General features: G+C 35.5%; 1 protein-coding gene across 1 annotated transcript in view; it reads left to right on the top strand.

Annotated features, from left to right (window-relative positions):
- Positions 1–23540, top strand: part of SNTG1 (syntrophin gamma 1) — a 948474-nt gene that overhangs the window by 11253 nt on the left and 913681 nt on the right. The window lies entirely within an intron of this gene.

Here is a 23540-nt window from a genome sequence, read left to right as displayed (position 1 = left end):
AGATCTGTATATTAGATTGTTAAAGCAATATATGACTTTCCTGTGATACCACTGGTTTGTAATTTTCTGGAATATTTTGAAGGAAAATGCAGGGCAGATTTAAGTTTAATGAATGAGATTAGTGCATCAACAATTCTGCTAAGACAGTAAAAACTTTAGTTGTATGTCTGATTAAGTGAAGAATCTGAAAATTCCTTAAATTTCTACAATATATAGAATTATAGAATAAGATTCATACACGAACACATGAAAATATAATACTTCAACCATTTTAAATTCTTGAGTGTTTCATAAAGGGTGAATGCACTTTGTAGAAAGAAATTATTTGTTAGAAATAATCTGTGTTCAACACTTGTTTTACTGGCATTGTCAAAATTCTAAATTTCAGTGTCAAGTGGTTAGAATATTGATGAATAGAAGCAAGCCTGGCCCATAACTTAGCAGTTTCTGTATAATATTTGTAGGCCACTTCAGTATGCAGAACGATATGATATAAATTCCTTTTAAGACTAAGCTTGGTCTCTGACTTAAAGAAGTTTAGAGTCTAAAGAGGCAAACAATGGATATCCAGAATCATGAAATCATGTCAAGGTAGAACCTGAAGTGTGCTCAGAGGTTATCAGGTTAGGAAACTGACCTTCAGAAAACTTTTGATATTTGCTAACAAGTTCAAATTAGTTCATAGCTGAGTTGAAATGGAACCATAAATTATGATTTAATCAATCAATGATGATACTCCAAGAACAGTAAAAGAAAGATAAATACTGTTTAATGCCCATCATAGATGCAGTTAGGGACAGCAATGCTATATTTGGATAATCTTTTTTTCAACTTCTTATCCAACTTAAATAATTATAAACACAAAAGGATGTTGCAGAGACGGTTTCTTGTGAAACCTATCCCCAGCTTCCCCGCAAGGTAACAGTTTATATACTTAGAAAACAATACCAAAACCAGGAATGGATATTGCCACCATCCTGTCTAACAAATTACAAGTCGTCTTTAGTTCATCAGTTTTTATCTCAGCCCATTTGTGTGTGTGTGTGTGTGTGTGTGTGTAGTTTTACATAATTTATACCACTAGATTTACATAGCCACCCTAACAATCAAGATATAGAACTGTTTCATTCCTGCAAAAGAATTTCCTTGTTTTAACCCTTAATAGTGTGACCCACTCTCACTTGCAACCACTAATCCATTCTCTAGAATTTGCCATTTTTTTTCATTTTGAGAATGTAATATAAGTGTGATCATACAATATATAATCTTTTGAAAATGACTTTTGTTTTTCCACTCAGTATAATGCCTTTCAGATCCAATCAATTTGATGCATATGTCAGAAGTTTATCCTTTGAATTGCTGGATAGTATTCCATGGTACAGTTGTACCAGATTGTTGGCCCATCTAGTGGTCAGAGGACACTTGGGTTGTCTTAAATCTAGGGCTACAATGAATAACAGTGTTATGAGCCCTCATGTTTATGGAGTTTGTTATATAATAACAGATAATCAGAATGTCTCATTATAAGTATATGGGACACTTAATTAGGATATGTTAATAATACATATTCAGAAGCCAGGTAACATACTGGAGAAAATAAAGAATTTTGAGCAAGTAATACTATTTTAAACTGATGGATGATGGATTTATAACAGTTACTTTTGCTTTATGAGCACTAATTTCTGATATGTATTAGGTATAAAGCAATAATATTTGTCTAAGAATTAATGCAAAAGTTTAAATTATTCAATAACGTTCCCACACAATTACTGATTTCCTAAAAAAAATTTTCATTAATGCCATATTTATTTGATTTTATAATCTCTCCCACATTCTATAACAAAAAATAAGTATATAGGTATGCAAATTTTAAAAATCTACACATAATACTTAAAAATGTAGATTATTTGCAATTTACATTATTTAGAAGTTCAAAAATACATTTACAAAAACTTGATCATATATTGTGCGACATAGTAACCTATGACAAATTTCAAATGTTTAAAATTCTAAGAGCATGGACTTTAATCAAGACCATTCAATTAAAAATGCTAGAGCTTTTTCAGCAAATTTACATGCCTAAATAAATAAATAAATAAATAAATAAAGAATCTAGACACAAATCTCACACCCTTCTTAAGAAATAACTCAAAATGGAAAATAGACCTAAATGTAAAATGAAAAACTGTGAAACAAAAGACAACATAGGAGAAAATCTAGATGATCTTAGGTATGGTGATGCCTTTTTAGATACCATACAAAGACACAATTCCTTAGAGAAATAATTGAATAATTGGTAAGTTGGATTTCATCAAAGCTAAAAACATAGCTCTATGACAGATCATGTCAAGAATGAGAAGACAAACCATGGACTTGGAGAAAATTATTTGTAAAAGACATATTTGGGGGCATCTGGGTGGCTCAGTCATTAAGTTGCTGCCTTCCATTTGGGTCATGATTCTAGGGTCCTGGGATTGAGTGCTGCATGGGTTCCCTGCTCAGCAGGAAGCCTGCATCTCCCTCTCCCACTCCCCCTGCTTGTATTCCCTCTTTTGCTGTCTTTTTCAATCTCTGTGAAATAAATAAATAAAATCTTTAAAAGACATATTTGATAAAAGACTATTACCCAAAATATATGAAGAACTCTTAAAACTCAACAGTAAAAGAAAGAACTTGGGGGAAATCAGAGGGGGAGACAAACCATGAGAGACTGTGGACTCTGAGAAACAAACTGAGTTTTGGAGGGGAGGTGAGTGGGGTGTTATGTGAGTGGTGATGGGTATTAAGGAGGGTATGTATTGCATAGAGCACTGGGTGGTGCATAAACAATGAATCTTGGAACACTGAAAAAATAAAACAAAATTTAAAAAAAAATTAAAGAAGTTAAAAAAGGGCAAAAGACCTAAACAGAAACCTCAGCAGAGGTTCACAAAGAAGATATACAGATGGCAAAAATGCAAATGAAAAGATGTTCAACATCATTTGTAATCAAGGAATTATATATTAACACAACAATGAGATACTACTACACCGCTGTTAGAAAGGAGAGGAGGAGACAAACCACGAGAGACTGTGGACTCTGAGAAACAAACTTAGGGTTTTGGAGGGGAGAGAGGTGGGGGGTTTGGAGAGCCTTTGGGCATAAAGGAGGGCACGTATTGCATGGAGCACTGGGTGTGGTGCATAAACGATAAATCTTGGAACACTGAAAAAAAAAAAAAAGAATGTGACTAGGATGGCCTAAGGTACTTAAAAGTGATGATTGTTATAACAGTTATAGGTTCTAATATTAATAAATAAAAATTATAACATTTATAATGAAAAAAAAAGATTGGCCAACATGCACCTAATGCTGGTGAGGATATGGAGCAAAAGAAACTCTAATTTACTGTTGGAAGGAAAGAAAAATAGTACAACCACTTTGGAAGACCGTTTTGCAGTTTCTTACATATCTAAACATAATCTAACCATGCAATCCAGCAACTGTGCTTTTTGGTGTTACTCTAATGAATCAAAAACCCATGTCCACACAAAAACCTGTGCAAGGATGTCTATAGCAGCTTTATTCATAATTGTCAAAACGTGGAAGCAATACTGATGTATTGGGTGGATAGGTAGATGGATAAACTGTGGTACATACAGTGGAACATTACTCATTTCTAAAAAGAAGTGAGCGGCTAAGCTATGAAAAGACCCAGTCCCTCCAGTTCCTGGTGCTTTTTGCCTACCACATTTACTCAGCAGCGCTCAAAAATTGTTATTAAAGGATTGAAGAGTTACCTTTTTAAAGAGGATTAATATTACATATAGTTTTTGCTCTGCTGTTTAACTTCAGGGCTATTCTGTTCACTTTTCTTCTAAACTTTTATTTTGAAAAATTTCCATCCTATAAAGAAGGTTGAAAGAATGGTACAATAAACATCTGCAGATCTTTCACAGAGATTCTTTGTTAGTATAGTCTCTCATGTCTTTCATTACGGTGTTCAGTGTTATATTGTTATACATTATTTTTAATTATCTCAAACTATTCCTTGTTACTGTTTTTTAAAATAGTCAGCACTTCTTCAGTTTTACTGACAATTTCTGCTTGATATTTCCATTAGAAAATAGATATGCTTTCCAAACATAGTATCTAGCCTTTTAGAGTATATAATTCAATGGTTCTCAGTATATTTACAAGGTTGTGCAGCCTAATTTCAGACTATTTTAGCACCCAAAAGAAATTCCGTTAGCAGTCACTCTCCTTTTTCTTTTCTTCTCAGCCCTTAGCATTTCCTAAGCTATTTTCTGTCTCTATCTTAGAATAGGTCTCCTTCTGCACATTTCATGTAAATGGAATCATAAAATCTGTGGTTTCGTGATTGACTTTTTCAGTTAGAGTAATGTCAAAGTTTATGCATGTTGTAGAATAAATGAATACTCCCTTCATTTTCATGTATGATATTCTATTCTATTTTATGAATATACCACATTTTGTTTATCTGTTCATCAGCTGATGTGCATTTTGGTGTTTGTACTTTTGTTTTGTTAAGATTTTTATTTATTTACTTGAGAGATAGAGACAGCGATAGCAATAGGGAGGAGAGGAGGAAGCAGGCTCCCCGCTGAACAGGGAGCCCAGGAGGGCTAGGTCCTTGGACCCTGGGACCATGACCTGAGCAGAAGGCAGATGCTTAACCAGCTGAGCCACTCAGGCGCCTTAGTGTTTCCACTTTTCTGACTGTTTTGAATAGTCATTAATATTAACATTCATCTACAGGTTTCTTTGTGAAAACATGTTTTCAGTTCTCTTGGGTATATAGCTTGGAGTGAAATTGCTTGGTCATATGGTTAATAATTTGATTAACTACAAAAGTGTTTTCCAAAGTAACTGCACCATTTCACATTCCCAGCAATAATGTGTGAAGGCTCCAATATCTCTACATCTTTACCAACACATGTCATATCTGCTTTTTGATTATAGCCATCTGAGTGGGTGTAAAGTGGTATCTCCTTGTTTTGATTTGCATTTGCCTGATGATTAGTGATGTTAAGCGTTGTTTCATGTGATTATTGGTTTATCTATATATCTTGCTCAGAGGAATGTCTATACAAATGCTTTGCCTGGTTTTTAAGTAAGGTGTTTGTCTTTTTGATAATGCCTTGTAAATGTTCTTTTTATTTTCTGGGTATTCCAAATGTATTAGATAAATGATTTCAAAATATCTTCTCCAGTTCTATAGAGTGTTTTTTTTGTTGTTGTTGTTGTTGTTTTTTATTTTGTCAGTAATGTTCTTTAAAGCACAAAAGATTTCAACTTTGATAAATTCCAATTTATTACATACTTTGCCTGTGATGATTGATTGATTGATTGATTGATTTTTGCTATAAGTAAGATACCACTGACTAATTTAAGATAAGATTTTCCTCTGTGTTTTTCTCTAAGACGTTTACAGTTTTAGCTCTTACATTTAGGTATTTGATCCATTATGTGCTATGTTGTAGGGACCAATTTCTTTTTTTCTTTTCTTTTCTTTTTTTTTTTTTTTTGCGTGTGTATATCCAGGTATCTCAACACCATTTTTTGGAAAAGACCATTTTTTTGTCCTTGAATGATCTTGGCACTTTGTTGTAAATCAGTTAGCCACAGATGCAAGGGTTTATTTTTGGATTCTTATTTTTTTTTCATTGATCTAGATGTCTAATCTCATTCCTTTACCAGTCTTGTCATTGTGCTTTTATACTAAGTTTCTAAAATAGGTGAACCCATTCACTTTTATCCCTCTTTGCTTGATGCCCTTTCATTTACATGATGGCTACTTATTTGTAACTTCCTAAACTCATTTTTATAAGGTTTGAAAAGGATACTAATATACATTATATCATCCTTGTTTAGCTTAGTATTGGGGAAAGAGAAGAGGAATAAGCATGAAGGAATAAATAAATGCATAAGGGAAATACAAATCAAAACCACAATGAGATATCACCTCACACCAGTCAGAATGGCTAAAATCAACAAGTCAGGAAATGACAGATGCTGGCGAGGATGCGGAGAAAGGGGAACCCTCCTACACTGTTGGTGGGAATGCAAGCTGGTGCAGCCACTCTGGAAAACAGCATGGAGGTTCCTCAAAATGTTGAAAATAGAACTGCCCTATGACCCAGCAATTGCACTATTGGGTATTTACCCTAAAGATACAAACGTAGTGATCCAAAGGGGCACATGCACCCGAATGTTTATAGCAGCAATGTCCACAATAGCCAAACTATGGAAAGAACCTAGATGTCCATCAACAGATGAATGGATCAAGAAGATGTGGTATATATACACAATGGAATACTATGCAGCCATCAAAAGAAATGAAATCTTGCCATTTGCAACAACATGGATGGAACTAGAGCGTATCATGCTTAGCGAAATAAGTCAAGCAGAGAAAGACAACTATCATATGATCTCCCTGATATGAGGAAGTGGTGATGCAACATGGAGGCTTAAGTGGGTAGAAGAAGAATAAATGAAACAAGATGGGATTGGGAGGGAGACAAACCATAAGTGACTCTTAATCTCACAAAACAAACTGAGGGTTGCCGGGGGGAGGGGGTTTGGGAGAAGGGGGTGGGATTATGGACATTGGGGAGGGTATGTGCTTTGGTGAGTGCTGTGAAGTGTGTAAACCTGGTGATTCACAGACCTGTACCCCTGGGGATAAAAATATATGTTTATAAAAAATAAAAAATTAAAAAAAAAATGTATATCCAAAATATTTACTTTTTTTGAGATTCAGTAAGTTTATAATGGAAGTCAAATATGCTTAAACACAGAAATAAATGGTACAGTCTCTGAGACTACTATGTGTGTGCATGAGAAATTCTCATGTAGTGAGTGGTCTGAGGCTGCCATCCGTATCCTTAACCTAAATTTGACTCTAGTTCTTGTCATTGATAATTTCAGCATGGATATCTTCTCTGATTGTGAACACTTTTCCTTGCAAAAAAATACCTCTTCTTCTCCTGGCTATCTTTCCTGGTCATGTATTCCTTTGTACCTTTATATAAATATAATAATACATATTATATGTGTGTATATTATATATATTGCATTTTTATAAAACCGATGTGACATAAAATGATATAAATTATAACATGCATTATATACCATATGTGTGTGTGTATCACCATATGATGCATATGTTATATATATATGCATGTTATATATAACATTATGTGTGGGTTGTATATATGTAATATACAATATGAATATATAATATACATATGTGATATATAATATGTATATATTAAAGAACACATATATTTATATATACAACCATATATTATATATAAAATATGTTATATATAATATACATGTACATATTATATATGTTGTAGATATACATATATTAAATATGTACCTAAACTGTATAATATGTTCTTTGTCATATTTCCATGTAGACCTTCTTTGAGGGAAAGCATGATGGAGTGGTATTTGCAAACTAGACAATTTGTGGGGGTCTGAACCACATTCCACTTGAATATTAAACTACTAATTCAAAGAGGAAATGCTGTGATTGAGAAAGGAAAGATTACTGTTTGGGAGGGAGAGACTTCAGGGCGAAACTATTCACTGGACAATATTCCTCTGGAGGGTGTGTATCTTATGATACTTTTTCTGCCTGAAAGTAAAGTGAGTGCAAAGTAAACCCCAAAAGAATTGTCAATGCCATGGTTATCTATAGTTCAATGATATTTTATAAAAATTTCAGGTGCAAAAAATCTGTTTGTATGTGCGTATGAGAATATCCTTTTTGAACAGGTAAATAAGTTGATTTAAAGTCTAATTTCCTGGGGTAATATGAGTTACAGTATGAAGTGCCTAATCAAATAGTTGAAACAAGTTTATGCATGTGTGTTATAAATAGATCTTTGACAGGATTAGATAAGAAGCCTGGAGACAAATGCAGGAATAAAGAAATTGTTTCTCTTTGAACTTGTGGAGAAAAAGTCTTAAATATGGTTTTACAAGTCATTATTATGTATCTCTGTGAGAAGGCCTGAGAAATCAATGCCAATACTCATTTAAAGCAAGGAATTTCAATCCGTCCAATACCATAAAGATTGAGGAAAGTAAACAAAGTTGTCTAGATTACCAGTTAATAAGACTGACCAAGCAATTTTTGGAAGATTTAAATGTATGAATAGACCCTATTCTAGACTTGCTAAATCTTAATCTTAACTCTGTAATGAGAGAGTAGAAAAAAAGTGTATATATTATAGCTCTCCTGGATATTCTGATGTTGTCTTCTGAGAATAAATGTTTGTAGAACACCTGATGAAATGAGGAATTAGAAGCATATCATTGGTCACCCCCATACTATTTCCCTTATTAAGGGCCCTCAAGGCCATAATTCATAGGCAGAGATGCTCTGGAGGATTTTGCATGTGGGAAATGCTGGACCACTGGAATAAGTGGGTTTATTTGAGGAAGAGGAGCTGAGACAAGAAAGAATCCCTGAAGCAGGAAGGTGGCCCTGTTTAAACACATGCTGGTTCTCACCTTCCCAGTCCAGCTCAAGAGAGATGCCAAGGCATTGAACCAAGGTATGCAGCACCCAGATTGGTGTGTCTGTTGCTCGTGACCTCTCTTTGTACACTTGGCAGCATTCTTTGTTCTCAGCCTGCATCTCTGACCCAAAGGGTGCAAGCTAGAATCCTGAAACCCTGGACGTTGCAAAACTAAAAATTATAATTCATCAGTGAGCCTGGCACATGTGCTCATTTTGGTTTTTAATTTTTATTTGCATCTTAATTCTCCTTTCACTTTCTCTACTGGACTATGAGACATGGTCATGTTTTGTTTCTGTTTTTAAGTTCCCTGTCATAATATCTGTGATCTTTCAATGGCCATGGACACCAGTGCTTTGGCATCTCAGTTTATTTATTTATTTATTTATTTAAAAGATTTTATTTATTCATTTGACGGCGAGAAATCACAAGTCGATGGAGAGACAGGCAGAGAGAGAGAGAGAGGGAAGCAGGCTCCCTGCTGAGCAGAGAGCCCGATGTGGGACTCGATCCCAGGACCCTGAGATCATGACCTGAGCCGAAGGCAGCGGCCTAACCCACTGAGCCACCCAGCTGCCCCAGTCATCTCAGTTTAAAGAACTAATCGATAATATGAAAACCCAATGAAAACCAATTAAAGTTGAAACTAAAAAATGTTTATGACCACTGAATAAAATCCTGATGAAATGGATCCTGTGGACTTAGTTGGCAAGAGTTGAGTTTCCAAAATGCAAAGCCATTTGTAAACTAATAGATATAATTTAAAAGGTTTAGTACATGAGTAAGAATCATTAACAGAGTTGGCCAAAATTATGTCAGCTAAATTAATACCTTTTAAAAATAAATTTAAAAATTGATTTGGCTGAAAGGAACATTTTCTTTTATTTTTTATGTGTGGCTCCAATAATTATGTGCCTTGACAATTCAGTGTGCTTAAAATTTCAAATCCACTTTTGCTCTGATTTCCCTATTTATTTATTAGTATGAGTTGATTTCATTGTGATCTCAATATTCTTTTGAGAATTATTATGGAACTTGCAGTTTTGGAGACTTGTATAAGTATCATTCACATGTTTGGTAATTAAAATATAATTGTCAAATTGGTTCAAGTAAAGTGTTGAGTATCTTGATTGTGGTAATAGTTTTGAATTGCACACTTTAAATATGTGCAGTTTGTTATATGTCAATTATTCTCACACTGCTAAAAGAATTTCATTTAATCTATTTCTTTGTACCTTTTAAGGTGGCTGTTAGATAATTTAAAATGACCTATGTGGCTCACATTACATGTCTATCAGAAAGTGATGATCTAGCCCTAACTACCATTTCACGGGAAATACAGGGAACAAAAAAGTCTTTTATCCAACACTGCTGGGATTCGATCAGCTATATCCAGAGTGGAGAATATGTAGCACAAATGACTAGGCCTTTTCAACTAATATATGGCAAAACAAATCATAGCTAAAAATGGGACTTATGAAAAATAAGAGCAAAGGCAAAATGTGACTTTTTTTAGAGCTTGATTTTACATTTCTCTTTAAAGAGTTGTTCAGTTCTCTTCAACAGTGTGTTTTCTCTCTCCCTCTTTCTTTTACTACCTCCCTCTCTTGTTTTAGGGCTTTTCTGTTTGTGAAATATTGCTCCAACCAGATCCACAGGCTGGTAGTTTTGGCATAGTCATTGACTTTGTCTCTACCTCCTTTTTCATACCCCATCAATAATCAGTCTTAAATTCTGCTCTGTGCTTGTCTTTGAATTTGGCTTCTCCTCTCCATGTCTATGCTAGCAGTCTCCTAACTGGTCTTAACAACACCTTTCAAACCCATATCACTCTCAGATTTATTTCAAAAACACAAATCCTAATCTTTCCATGACCTGGATCCTTACCCTCACTGATTACAGACAGCTGACATGGTAACTCCTTGTCATAATTTTCAAAGCTGTTTACAAGCTGAACCCACTTGTCTCTCTAATCTCGTGTTTGGTCATGTCCCATGATACTTTCCAAATGACAGTATGAGCTGAGTATGTACTAAGTACTTTGCCTGCCATATCAAATTTAATCTGTACAAGAATCCTAGAAGGTAGATAACAATCATAATCTCTGCTTTATGGAGAAAGAGACATGGTGCATGTTTATTAAATTGGATACTCAGGATGAAAACCATGGCATTATTGTCTAAAGACAGCTTAACTACTGTACTGTTCTGCCACTGCCTACCTAACATTGAGTGGAATTCTTCCCTCCCCCAAATCCACAGCCTGTTCTCTCCCTCTTCCTTTCTTCCATTATTTTTTTGGACTTTATGACAGAAGTTAAGTTGATTATACCATTTACTACCAGTGAGTTCCTCAGCAGGAAATATCCATCACCGAAAGTAGATAATCTGAAGGGAACTCAATAAATGGATTATTTCCACAGTGTGGGAAGGATTCAGGGAAACAGCATGAGCCTGCATGCAGTATACCATTGTGTGCTGTCTGAAGGGGCACAGAGGGGACAGAGGACGGGAGCACTCATTTGGTCTCAGAGAAGGTGAGTGTGTGGACAGAGGTGACTGCCAGGATCTGTGTTTTCCTGAAGAGGGACTTTGCCAACTCAAGAACTTTGCAAACTCAGGGACTTCATAGGCAGCTGACTTGGGGGCAAACACCCCGAGCTCTCTTTCTCCACTCTCCCGTCTCCTGCTGGTGCCTCCTATTGACTTCATTTAAGCAGAAGTCAGAGGCAAGGAAGCCAGTTGATATAATCCACTCAGCTCAGGCTCCTGTGGCACAGAGGTGAATGGAGAATATGTATGAAGGATTTTTAAAAGACAAAAATATCACTATAAAATAGGTAACACATTTTGTATGTTATAAATTCATACAAACAGTATTGTGCTACAGACTTGCTATGCTTATCACCTTTTTTTTCTTCCAGCAATATGTTTGTAAAGGTACCACCATGGTATTTATATAGATATAGTTCAGTACTCCCAGGTACCACATAGTATTCCATACTAGAGATCTAACATTTTTTACCTACTTATCTCCTGGAGATGGACCCACAGATTGCTTTCAGGGACAAGATACTACATGGGGTAGTATAATAAAGTCCTCGCACATGTCTCTTATTGACTTAATGAGTTTTCTGAGTAGAAGGTTTTCACAATTTTAATTTCATTAAGTACTGCCCGACTGTTCTCCAAACTATCTATTTGAATTTATACTTTCTTCACCAGTGCATGAAGATTTCCATTTTCTCACATTCTGGATAACTTTTGGCATACTCCATTCTTTAAATTTGCCATTCTGTTGGGTGAAAATTAATATGTTGACATTTGAATTTGCATTTCTATCTATATGAGTAAATGTTAGAATCTTTGCAAATTATTTTCAACCATTACAATCCCGTCTGTAAATTGTATTTTTATGGTCAGATGTCAGTAAGTAGTTTAAATGAATGACAGAGCACTGAAGCATGTGGTTTTATTACAGCTTTTTGAAAGCCCCTTGCTCTTGACCACTTAGTAGACACAGATAAACACTCATTTAATATAGAGCAGTGTACTGTATTTACTTTTTGTATGTAGAATTCCTGCCATATGTCATCTGAGTTGGCTCTGACTCTTCCGTCAGTCAATAAGGCTTTTAAAGTAACCAGACTGAACAACTTGTTCTCTAACTCCTTAGTACATTCTATACTTATGGATTCTTTTTTTAGAAAGGCCCACCTTTAGAACCTCTGTTCTCCCAGACAGCACTGAATGTTAGAAGAAATTCTAAACATGGGGCTTCTTGGGAAGACAGCAGATTCTGAAAAGATCTAGAATTCTCCTCCCCGACTTTTATTATAAAAAAGAAAAAAAGAGGAACAACAAAATTCACTTTATAAAGTGAAATAAGCTAAAATGTGAAAGCCTTATAAAGCATAGTAAATTATACACTAGAGGGTATTTGAATGTGAGGCAGGCAGTATGAGGTAAATTCTAGGCTCTTGGCATTCCACTTGTTCAGGATTTGGTCTGTATAATATGAATTCACCGGAATTTGAGGTGCTGGGATTGAACCAGCTCACTACAGAGAAATGCTGCATTGAATCCTGGAGGAGGAGCAAGGGCACAAACCAAATGCTCTGAAAGACCTCAGAATCTGGGCCTGGAGACAGTGAGCTCAGCAGTCTTCAACAAATACATTAAATAGGAGTGAGCAAAAATGTTTTAAAAGGCAGAGAATCCCACACCAGAGACTGTTACATAATAGTATATCTGAGGAAAGCCTGTGCCCACTCTTAGGGTAGGTGACAGTTGGTTAATTTAGGAAAAAAGTTGATTTACCTGGAAAATACTTTCTAAGTAGAAGCAGGCATAGCTGATCTAATCATAACAGATCTATCCTTATCTGTTAATATTCTTAATTTAAAAAATATAAATTTTTAATTGAAATATAGTTGGCATATAATGTTATAGTAGTTTCAGGTATACAACGTAGTGATTTGACTGTTATATATGTTAGGAAATATTCACTGTGCTAAGTGTGTTACCCTCTGTCAGCATCAAAATTACTACAATATTATTGAGTATTCCCTATGCTGTACTTTTCATCCTCATGACTTATTTCTTTTATAACTGGAATTTTGCATCTTTTAATCCTCTTCACCTATTTTTGCCTATCCCCCAACATCCTGCCCTCTGGCAGCCACCAGTTCATTCTGTGTACCTATGAGCTTCTTTCTTTTTTTTTTATTTAGTTTTGCTACTTATCTTTCCCTGACTTGTTTCACTTCATATAGGACCCTCTAGGCCCATCCACATTGTCACAAATGGCAAGATTTCATTTTTTAAGGTCTCATATTTTATCTCTTCACTTGATTATATATAATATTTAATTTATATGGCTAAATCATTGGTTTTGATTCCAGAATTACCAAGGAAACTTTTCTAACATTTGAGCTCTTCTTAAATTTGCTCGATGAGAGACACTATGTACAACAGACAACATTTCTGTACATTCCCTTTCCTCAAGGGACATATTATAAATATATATTGAGGGCCTATTATGTTCCCAATATTGTGCCAGGGACAGAGGATACAAAACAGTTATGGCCCTGCCCTCATGGAGTTTATAATCTGGTGAGGGAGAGAAATATTAGACATATAATCATACAAGTGAAAATGTTAAGTTGTGAATGAATATGTGAGGGAGAAATGCAGGATGCTACCACGGTGAATGTCCTAGCCTAAAGTGTCAGGAATGACTACCTTGAGGAAATGATCTTTGGACTGATATTCTAAATTTAATAAACTTTATTGATAAAATCGAGGTAACTTTAATGGTACAATATTTAGTGCACTTTGGAACCACCTTGGAGATTTAGAGTAGAACATTAAATAGACTGAATTCGCCAATAAAATATGTGTCTATATAGAGTGTATCTGAGTGGACAACCGTCATTCCAAGAGAAAAACTCTGCAAGCCCATATCCTTTTGCATTCAAAATATGAAAAATGTAAATAATAATAATAAAATAAAAAGGTAGCTAGGTTCCTGGGTAATGTCAAAGGACACTATCCTTTGATCTTTCACCCACTTTCCATCCGAGAGGTGCAAAAACATAGGCTCCTTGCTTTTTCTTTTGAGGCAACTTAATGTCATCTAGCAGGTTGAATGACTTTCTTGTACAGTAACAGGGCCTCTCTTCACAGAGAAAGTCATCTTTATAGCTCCCCTTTATCTCCCAGAAGTTATAAGATGGAGCTTATAATGACCCTACTTATAATTGATATTACTAGCAACAGCTTGATGTTGCTTCTTACCTTAATTCTGACTTCCACATTGAAACTCATTAAACAATAATTGTATTAAAACACTGAAGACAGTTTTAATAAAAAGTAGCATTTAAGGTCAGTCATGGAGGTCTTTGCATATCCTTAAAATTAACGAGGGGCACAGCTGACAGCCCAAATTAGCACCTTGGGCTTGGAATGCCCGACCCTGCCCTGTGCACTGATTTACTTTATGCACCTGGCAAGCATTCCCAGGAGGGAATCTGTGCTGTGCTTTGCTAGCGGATACCATGAACTCTATAATAAAGTTTGTAATGAAAGTGTAGGAAGTTTTGGGGATAGAGGCTGGATATTCCTACTAATCTATTTCAGTATGTCTGAAATTATATGTGGTTCTTTTCTTCCAGATGCAACTCTGCCTTGGTTTACCATTTTATATTTATTTACTTATTTTTGGAGTAGTAAGTTTTTATGAGTCTGAGAAACCTACTGAGAGCATATACTAGGATAAAAGATATGAGAAATGTTTAGAATCAGAAGTCCTATCTTTGCCATCAAGAGGCTTAAAATCTAGTGGGATATGTGAGAATGGATACAAATGATTACAGATCAATATAGACCAATAAGACAAAGGGGGGATATGTACACTAAACATAGACTAGGCTACATCTGTCTGCCTTTCTAGTTAGACAGTGATATGAAGGAGTAAAGGAGGCATTCTAAACCTTGACCAAATAATCTGGTAAGAACTTTTCTTAATAGATGCTGTATTTGGCATGAGGGGATCCTACCCAAGACTGGGGAAAAGAAAAAATGAACTAATCATGATCATAGCTCTCAGCTTGCAGATCACTTTGTAGCCTAGAAAAATCTTACATACATTTCTTTTTTAAAAATAAGCTTTATTTTTTTTAATGTTTTATTTATTTATTTGACAGAGAGAAATCACAAGTAGACGGAAAGGCAGGCAGAGAGAGAGAGGGAGGAGGAAGCAGGCTCCCCGCTGAGCAGAGAGCCTGATGCGGGACTCGATTCCAGGACCCTGAGATCATGACCTGAGCCGCTGCCTTCGGCTTAACCCACTCAATGGCTTAATCCATTGAGCCACCCAGGTGCCCAGGCTTTATTTTTTAGAATAGCTTTAAATATACAGAAAAGGTACAGGGAGAGTACAGAGAGTTCTCATATACTTCATACCAAGTTTTCCCCTTCATTAACATTATGGCATATTTGTTACAATTAATGAACCGATATTAACACACTATTTTTCACTTAAGTCTATGGTTTGTTTGGGTTTCCTTTAGCTTTCATCTGCTGTTCTATAAAGGATCCTACCCAGGATACCACACACATTACATTTAGCCATTATGTTTCTTCGGGTTTCTCTTGACTGTGGTAATTTCTCAGACTCTCTTGTTTCTTGATGCCGTTGACAGTTTTGAGGCATACTGGTCAGGTGTAGTATAGGATGTCCCTCTATTGGGGTCTGTCTGATGTTTCTCCCTAGGATTAAATTGGCGTGATGGGTTTTAAAGAAAAAGATTGTGGGGGTAAGCTGTCATCTTCACCAAATCATGCCAATATGCCTAAGATCAACAGCAGCTTATTACTGTTGATGTTGACCTTGGTCACCTGGCTCAGGTGGTGTTTGTCAGGTTTCTCCCCATACAGCTACCTTTCTACCTGCCCCTTTCCATCTTATACTCTTAGAAGGAATTCACTACAGGGAGTTGGGTTCCACGTCCTTGAAGGAAGACTATAAAAATTATTTGAAATTCTTCTTCATGAGTGATTTTCTCGTCTCCTCCTTGTTTAGTTATTTAATCACTGATTATATTAGTATGGACTCATGGATGTTTATTTCATACTTTATTTATAGTGCAGCACCCTTTATTTTTTGGTTCAGTAAGTTTCTCTTAAAAATATTTAGTATTCGGTTCCATCCATTAGGCAGTAAGTGAAAGGTTGGGTCAGAGAGGTTAAGTGACTTGCAGAAAGATGTGCATTCAGAACTGCACCCAATTATGCAACTCATAGGCATTGCTCATTGTTTGGCAACAGGAAACCTCTGAAGTAGTGGAGAAATTGGACAATAAAGGAAAAATTGCAGGACTGGGTATTGTAGGATGAAGATGAAATGTATATTAAGCACCAATTACATGTGCTGACATTTTAGGATAACTTTAAGGTCTTCAGACCTCTGAAACTGTTTTAATTTTCCTGAAATACATAAAGAAGAACAGGATGACTTATTAAGGCTGGGAATTATAGTGAAGCAATTTAGGTTGGAAGCTACGGTAGCATCTCCCTCTCTGAAGGCCTGAGCCAACACTGCAGCATTTTGGAATGATTACTATTTTGTCCAATCTATAAAATTATTATTTCTGCCCCTTTGGCCCTATAATCCATGTTTTTAAAATTTCACTCTAAGCCCCACAGTAAATAATACTTCATGTATAAGGCATTTAATATATAATAATTTAAAAATTGTCTTTCTAAATGTCCTTATCCAAAGTAGTGCTAGTTAATCTATCCTTATTTTATGCACCCCTTGATTCTATATGATACTGTCCTGGTGCCAGATCTTTGTAAGTTTTGAATTCTGACTCACATTTCAAAACTGTTTCTTTAGGAAGAGAAAAAAATACTCCTAAGATGGCTAAACATGTATCAGGTTTGACTTTGCAAAGCTGTCTTTGAAGACTGTGAGTCTTTAATTATATTTTAAGAAATACGGTATTGACTATTATACCTTTTATTCTATAAATCAGTAGACACTCTGTTAGGAAGAAGTATTTGGAGAAAAGACATTGTGTCAATTTCAGAACATATTCTTAATTATGGAATCTGAAAATTAGCTAATGTGTGTTATTGTACTTGGCATAAAGTCCCCCCATTAAAATAATTAATTATGTAGTTTGCTCTTGCAGTGTGATGAACTGACTATTCTGAGTAGATACCTAATAATTATGTATTTAGTACCCTACTTAGGATGACATCCATTTTTCCATCTGTAGTATTTCAATTTATAATGTTCAAAACAATGTTAGAAGTTTGGTAAGTTAACTTTGGTACTAAAACACACACACACACACACACACACACACACACACATACACACTCTGATAGATTGACAAAATCTGGGGTTAAGAGACTCTCCTCCTCTGAATGTGGAAGGCTCTGGTGCATTGTCCCTGGTCCATCAGCATTTCATCTGTGCTCTGTTGGAGCACCTCTCATGGTAGAAACATTTGATTTTTAGAGGCAGTCTATTCCAGTATTTGGGAAGCTGTAAATGGTTAGAAAGCCAGTGTCTGTGTCAATTTAGTCTTTTTCCACTGATCTTCTGTTAGTCAACTATTGCCCCAAGAACTCTGCATTATGGAGACAGTGACTTGCAATTATCTTACAACAACAAACCATTATTTTTACATTTATGTTCTGCTGATGAACCATATTCACCCTATCTGTGCTGGGCTGAGCCTTGTTCCAGACTCAGGTTAGGTTAGGTCTGTTTCTCACCTGTGCCTCCTGGGGCAGAAGGGGCAGCATCTGTCAGGCTCATGTTCTCGTGATGGCTGGAGCATGACAAACAAGCCAAAGAACGCAGGCATGTTTAAATCTCTGCTTGCATCAGCTCACCAAATGTCCATTGTGAAAGCATATCCTATGGCCCAGCTAAGCATGAGTGGAGCAAGGATGGACACTCTGTACACAGGGGAGCAGGAGGGCGGGAACATTTGCTAGACAATAATTCAAAATATCATGCCTCTTAAATCTGATCTCTGCATGAAAGCAGGTCATGCTAAGCATCCCCTCATATTGCAAATGAAGTGACTGAGAATCAGAAAGATTAAATATCTTGCCTCAGGTTACATTGAGTGCAAAAGCTAGGAAGCTAATTGAGATCTGAGTCCAAAGCTGCTTTTCTTTGGACTTTGTGCTTTTCATTGTGCCCACTATCTCACCCTGGTCCAGTATCTTTCTCTCTATTTACACACATTAATGCTGGGAGACAGCGTCATGCTTCACTAAGATTCCTCTTTTCCAGCTTTAGTGTTCTACATTCAGCATCCTTTCATTTTCCAGGTGAATTCGGGCTCCTCCCGTACATAATGACCATTATCTTCTACTCGCAAGCATATTAAACTCTATTAATTCAACTAGACAAAATACTGAGAATAACTTCAAAGATATAATAATTCAGTGTACGTTTTGACCAGTTTAGGCTTTGGTAAGATTCTAAAAATGACATTTTGAAAACTCTGGGAGATGTGTATGGTGGAGAAATATGCATACTTCTATCAAGAGCATCAGTTCTTTCTAAATTTTACTTGGATTCATGGGGCACCTGGGTGGCTCAGTTGGTTAAGCCTCTGCTTTCAGCTCAGGTCATGATCTGATCCCGGGGTCCTGAGTTCGAGCCCTGATCCCTGCTCCAGGCTTCCTGCTCGGTGGGGAGTTGGCTTCTTCCTCTTCCTCTGCTCCTTGACCTCCCTCATGCTCTCTCTCAGTCTCTTGCATGTAGGCTGTCTCTCAAATAAACAAATAAAATCTAAAAAAAGTAAATTTTACTTGAATTTTTAAAAATTTTAAGTATTTAAATAGTACCGATTCTATTTATTTCATTATAAAATTTATTTTTAAAGTTTTTATTTTAATTCCAGTTAACATAGTGTTATATTAGTTTCAGGTGTACAATATAGGGATTCAACACTTCCATACAATATCAGATTCTCATCACAAATGCCTCCTTAATTCCCATAACCTGTTTAACCCATCTCATCACTCCTCCCCACTCTGGTGATCATCAGGTTTTTTCTCTATTAATGGTCTGTTTCTTAATTTGTCTCTCTCTCTCTCTCTTCCATTTGCTCATTTGTTTTATTGTTTTTAAATCTACATAATAGTGAAATTATATGGTATTTTTCTTTCAAGGACTTATTTCACTTAACATTATACTCTTCAGATCCATCCATGTCATTGGAAATAGCAAGATGCCATTCTTCTTCTGATTGAATACTATTCCACTGTGTGTGTGTGTGTGTGTGTGTGTGTGTCTCCCTTTTTCTTTATCTGTTCACCAATCAGGGGACACTTGGGCTGTGTCTCTATCTTGGCATTGTTAAGTAATGCTGCCATAAACATTGGGATATATGTATCCCTTTGAATTATTGTTCTCCTATTCTTTGGGTAAAACCCAATAGTGCAATTGCTGGATGATAGTTTTAACTTTGAGGAATCTCCATACTGTTTTCCACAGTGGCTGGCCAGTTTGCATTCCTACCAATAGTGCGCTACTGTTTTTCTCCACATCCTAGCCAACATGTGTTGTCTCTTATATAGTTGATTTTAGCCACTCTGACAGGTGCAAGGTGATCTCTCGTTTTGATCTGAATTTCTCTGATGGCAAGTGCTGGTGAGAATCTTTTCATGTGTTTGTTGGCTATCTGGATGTTTTGTTTTTGTTTCTTTTTTTAATCTGGATGTCTTCTTTAGAGAAATGATTGTTCATGTCTCCTGCCCATTTTTTAATTGGGTTATTTGGTTTTTGGTGTTGAGATTTTTAAGTACTTTATATATTTTGGATGCTGATCCTTTATTAGGTATGTCATCTGCAAATATCTTTTCTCATTCCATAGATTGCCTTTTAGTTTTGTTGATGGTTCCCTTCACTGTGCAGAAGCTAAAACATTCTAGTTTTAAAGTGGTGGTGGTAGCTTTTGGGGGTATTAGTAGATTTCTTCCTTTTAGTGTTTTTAGTGGTTTCAGCATTTTTTTTCTTTCTTTTTATTTATGAAATAGAAGACAATATTTCTTTTTGTTTTTTCTTTTTCTTTTTTTTTTTTTTTTAAGACTATTCTTTTGACAGAGAGGGAGAGATAGTGAGAGAGAGAGAGAGAATGAGAACAAGCAGGGGGAGCAGCAGGCAGAGGAAAAGGAGAAGCAGGCTCTCTACTTAGCAAGGAGCCCAATGCCGGGCTCAATCCCAGGATCCTGGGATCATGACCTGAGCAGAAGGCAGACCCTTAACCAACTGACACACCCAGGTGCCCCAAAAGACAGTATTTCTGATTGGAAAAGAAAGCAATTGCCTTAGTACTATAAGTCTCACAATGTTTTCACGCAGTCAAATTGGACCTTTTGGTATAATCTGAATTTGGTCAGTGTTACAAAAATCAACCATTAAATGACACAAGTCCTCTCTATTGGGACCAGACCTACACCATGAAAAGGATATCTTTTATCTCTGTTAAATAATCTTAAGAGATGTAACCTTTAGTTGGATTCAAATTCATATTAATTGCATACCATTGTATTTCTTCTTAAAATGAGTATGTTTATAAATATTCATATTTTCAATTTTTTATTAATATAGTCAACATTCATGTTTATCCCATCTACTAAAACTAAGTCCTCCTTAATCTTACAAGAGATTAAAGGAGAGTAAAGATATGTCTGGCCTCAAAACAGCTACAGGTTATTCTCATTGGTAAGATAATTCTGACAGGTGAAGTTGCAGAGAAAATTACAAAGATGTAAGGAAAAGGACCTGGGCATGGATTTGCCAGAGCACCCTCACTGTGTGACCCTAGACAAGGCACTTTTCTCATTGAATTTTACTTTCTTTATTTGGAAAAAAATATAATTCTAGAAAACCTTTTAAGATTTTCTAGAAATGTCATAAATTAATGAATTAAACATCTATACAAATATCTGTCTTATGAATGGTCAGTAAGTATTAGCTTTTTTTCTATAAGCAGCATAACTTATATGTCTTTTGAAATAAAAAGCTATGGAATAATCATTAAAATGTTCAGTTATTATCAAGGGCTTGATCTTTCTTAGCACATCCTTCATTCTTTTTTTTAAAAGATTTTATTTTATTTTACTTTTAAGATTTTATTTATTCATTTGAGAGGGAGAGAAAGGGCACACATGAGCAGGGGGAGGGGCAGAAGAAGAGGGAGAAGCAGACTCCTGCTAGGCTAGGAGCCCATGGGTTTCAATCCCAAGACCTAAACTGGGACGCTTAACTGACTGAGACACCGAGGCACCTCAGCATATCCTTACCTTCTTGATATTTACGTAAAAAAGTTCTTTAAAATTCACTCTAAGTATAAATATAACTGTATGAGTTCTTGGATTCATACCTTAAATAAGTTGGCATGAAAAAATAGCTACACTTGTGCTGTGTATTTTAGTGATCACAACCTTTTCTTTTACAATATTCCATAGAATATGACAAATCAGAAAGAACTGGCATTGGAATATTTAATCTTATTATACATTTTCAAAATTGCAAATAAAAAAATAAAAATAAGTGTTTCCCAAATATCCATTTTATCTCTTTAAAATATTTTGTATGTTAGAAAAAGTCTTCTTAGAATCCTAAAATGATTACTGGAAAAAAAGCTAATTCATTGATTTGACCAAAAAAAAAAAAAAAAAACCCCAAATCAAAAACAAATAACAAAAACACCTCAGTGGAAGCATATGTAAGCAATTAAACCAGGGAATAGAAGAAATATCATGAGGGACATCTGGGTGGCTCAGTCAGTTAAGTGTTTGCCTTTAGTTGAGGTTATGGTCCCAGGATTCGGGGATTGAGTCCTGCCTCAGGCTCCTTGCTTGGCGGGGAGCCTACTTCTTTCTCTGCCTGCTATTCCTCTGGCCTGCTGCTCCCCTGCATGTGCTTGCTTGCTCTCTTTCTCTCTGACAAAATAAATTAATAAATAAATAAAATCTTAAAAAAAATAATTTCTTAAAAGCTTTAGACCTTTAAAAGTCAGATATTTCATTCCTAAATCCGCATGTGCTATTTATTAGTCATATATCATTTTATAAGCTATTTGGTCCTTTGGATACTCAATTTCTTAATCTGTTAAGTAAAAATGACATTTCCGATGCTAACCATACAAGGTCTTTGTAAATTTTAGATGCAAGAAGGCATGTGAAACCCCTTAGCAAAATGGTGACAACATTGGTGAAGGCATTGTTTTTACCATCATCATCTTTATCAGTGTAGTAAGTAAATCAAGAGGTTTGCTCCCTGCATTCACTGATAAATACATACATATTATAAATTGTGCCTTCCAGGAAGGATGTTTCTTATTAAAACTTAAATATATTTTAATCTCCTGTAGATGTTGTCTGTGTCAATGAATATATTTGCATTTTCTAACTGACATAAACTGTGAGAATGGGTAACAAGATGTATATTGCTAGAAGACTTTTAATCCCCATAGAATGTTAACTCAGGAGTTGATTCTATGTGATCATAATGACCATCTTCTAACTTCTTCAGAGACCAGGTCATTGGAGCTTAGGATTTTAACGGAAAATGCTCAAAGATTTTAAATTTTCTACAAATAAATATATTTTGCCTTTATTAAAACTCCATTAACATTAAAATATGACACCTTAAAATTCAGAAGAGGTTTTGATCTCTGTGATTACAGCATAAATGTCTCTGACTCTTAATTAATCTCTTCTATTTAACCTCATGAGATCTCTGTAAATTAAAATCCACATCGGGGCGCCTGGGTGGCTCAGTGGGTTAAGCTGCTGCCTTCGGCTCAGGTCATGATCTCAGGGTCCTGGGACTGAGCTTCTCATTGGGCTCTCTGCTCAGCAGGGAGCCTGCTTCCCCCTCTTTCTCTGCCTGCCTCTCTGCCTACTTGTGATCTTTCTCTCTGTCAAATAAATAAATAAATAAAATCTTAAAAAAAAAAAAATCCACATGGACCATGTTTATCATTAAAACCTAACATTTGTTAAGGTCATACAGTAAGCTGGATCTCCAAAACCTGTGTTAAGTATATTATTTCATTATTCATTAACCATCACAGGTTATTTTCCTCATTTTGGATTGTGGAATTTGAAGTTCAAAGATGTTTAACAGTCTTCTACCAGACATGAAGACTGATAGATCTGTTGTAACAAACACCTGAGTGTTTCCTCCAAATATGTTAACTTTTCCTTAATGGTTCCTGTCCTGTACATTTTTTATTATATAATTTAATGTATTTCTTCAACTTTACTTCCAAGCCACCCAACAATTACTATTTCATTCTTTGATCATCTACTGAATCATTTAATTTAAAAATTATGTTCTTATTTCTGGGACTTTTGAGAGTTGAACCTGAATTTACTCGAGTACTTTTATTATTTTTTTAGATCAAAACATCCTCTGTCTTCTTGAGCAGCTATATTTGGGTAAAAATCAATTTT

This window comes from Mustela putorius, unplaced genomic scaffold (genome assembly GCF_011764305.1).
Source record: "Mustela putorius furo isolate JIRA1106 unplaced genomic scaffold, ASM1176430v1.1 tig00000151_pilon_pilon_pilon, whole genome shotgun sequence".
Lineage (NCBI taxonomy): Eukaryota > Metazoa > Chordata > Mammalia > Carnivora > Mustelidae > Mustela > Mustela putorius.
This window is presented reverse-complemented; position numbering and strand designations above follow the sequence as displayed.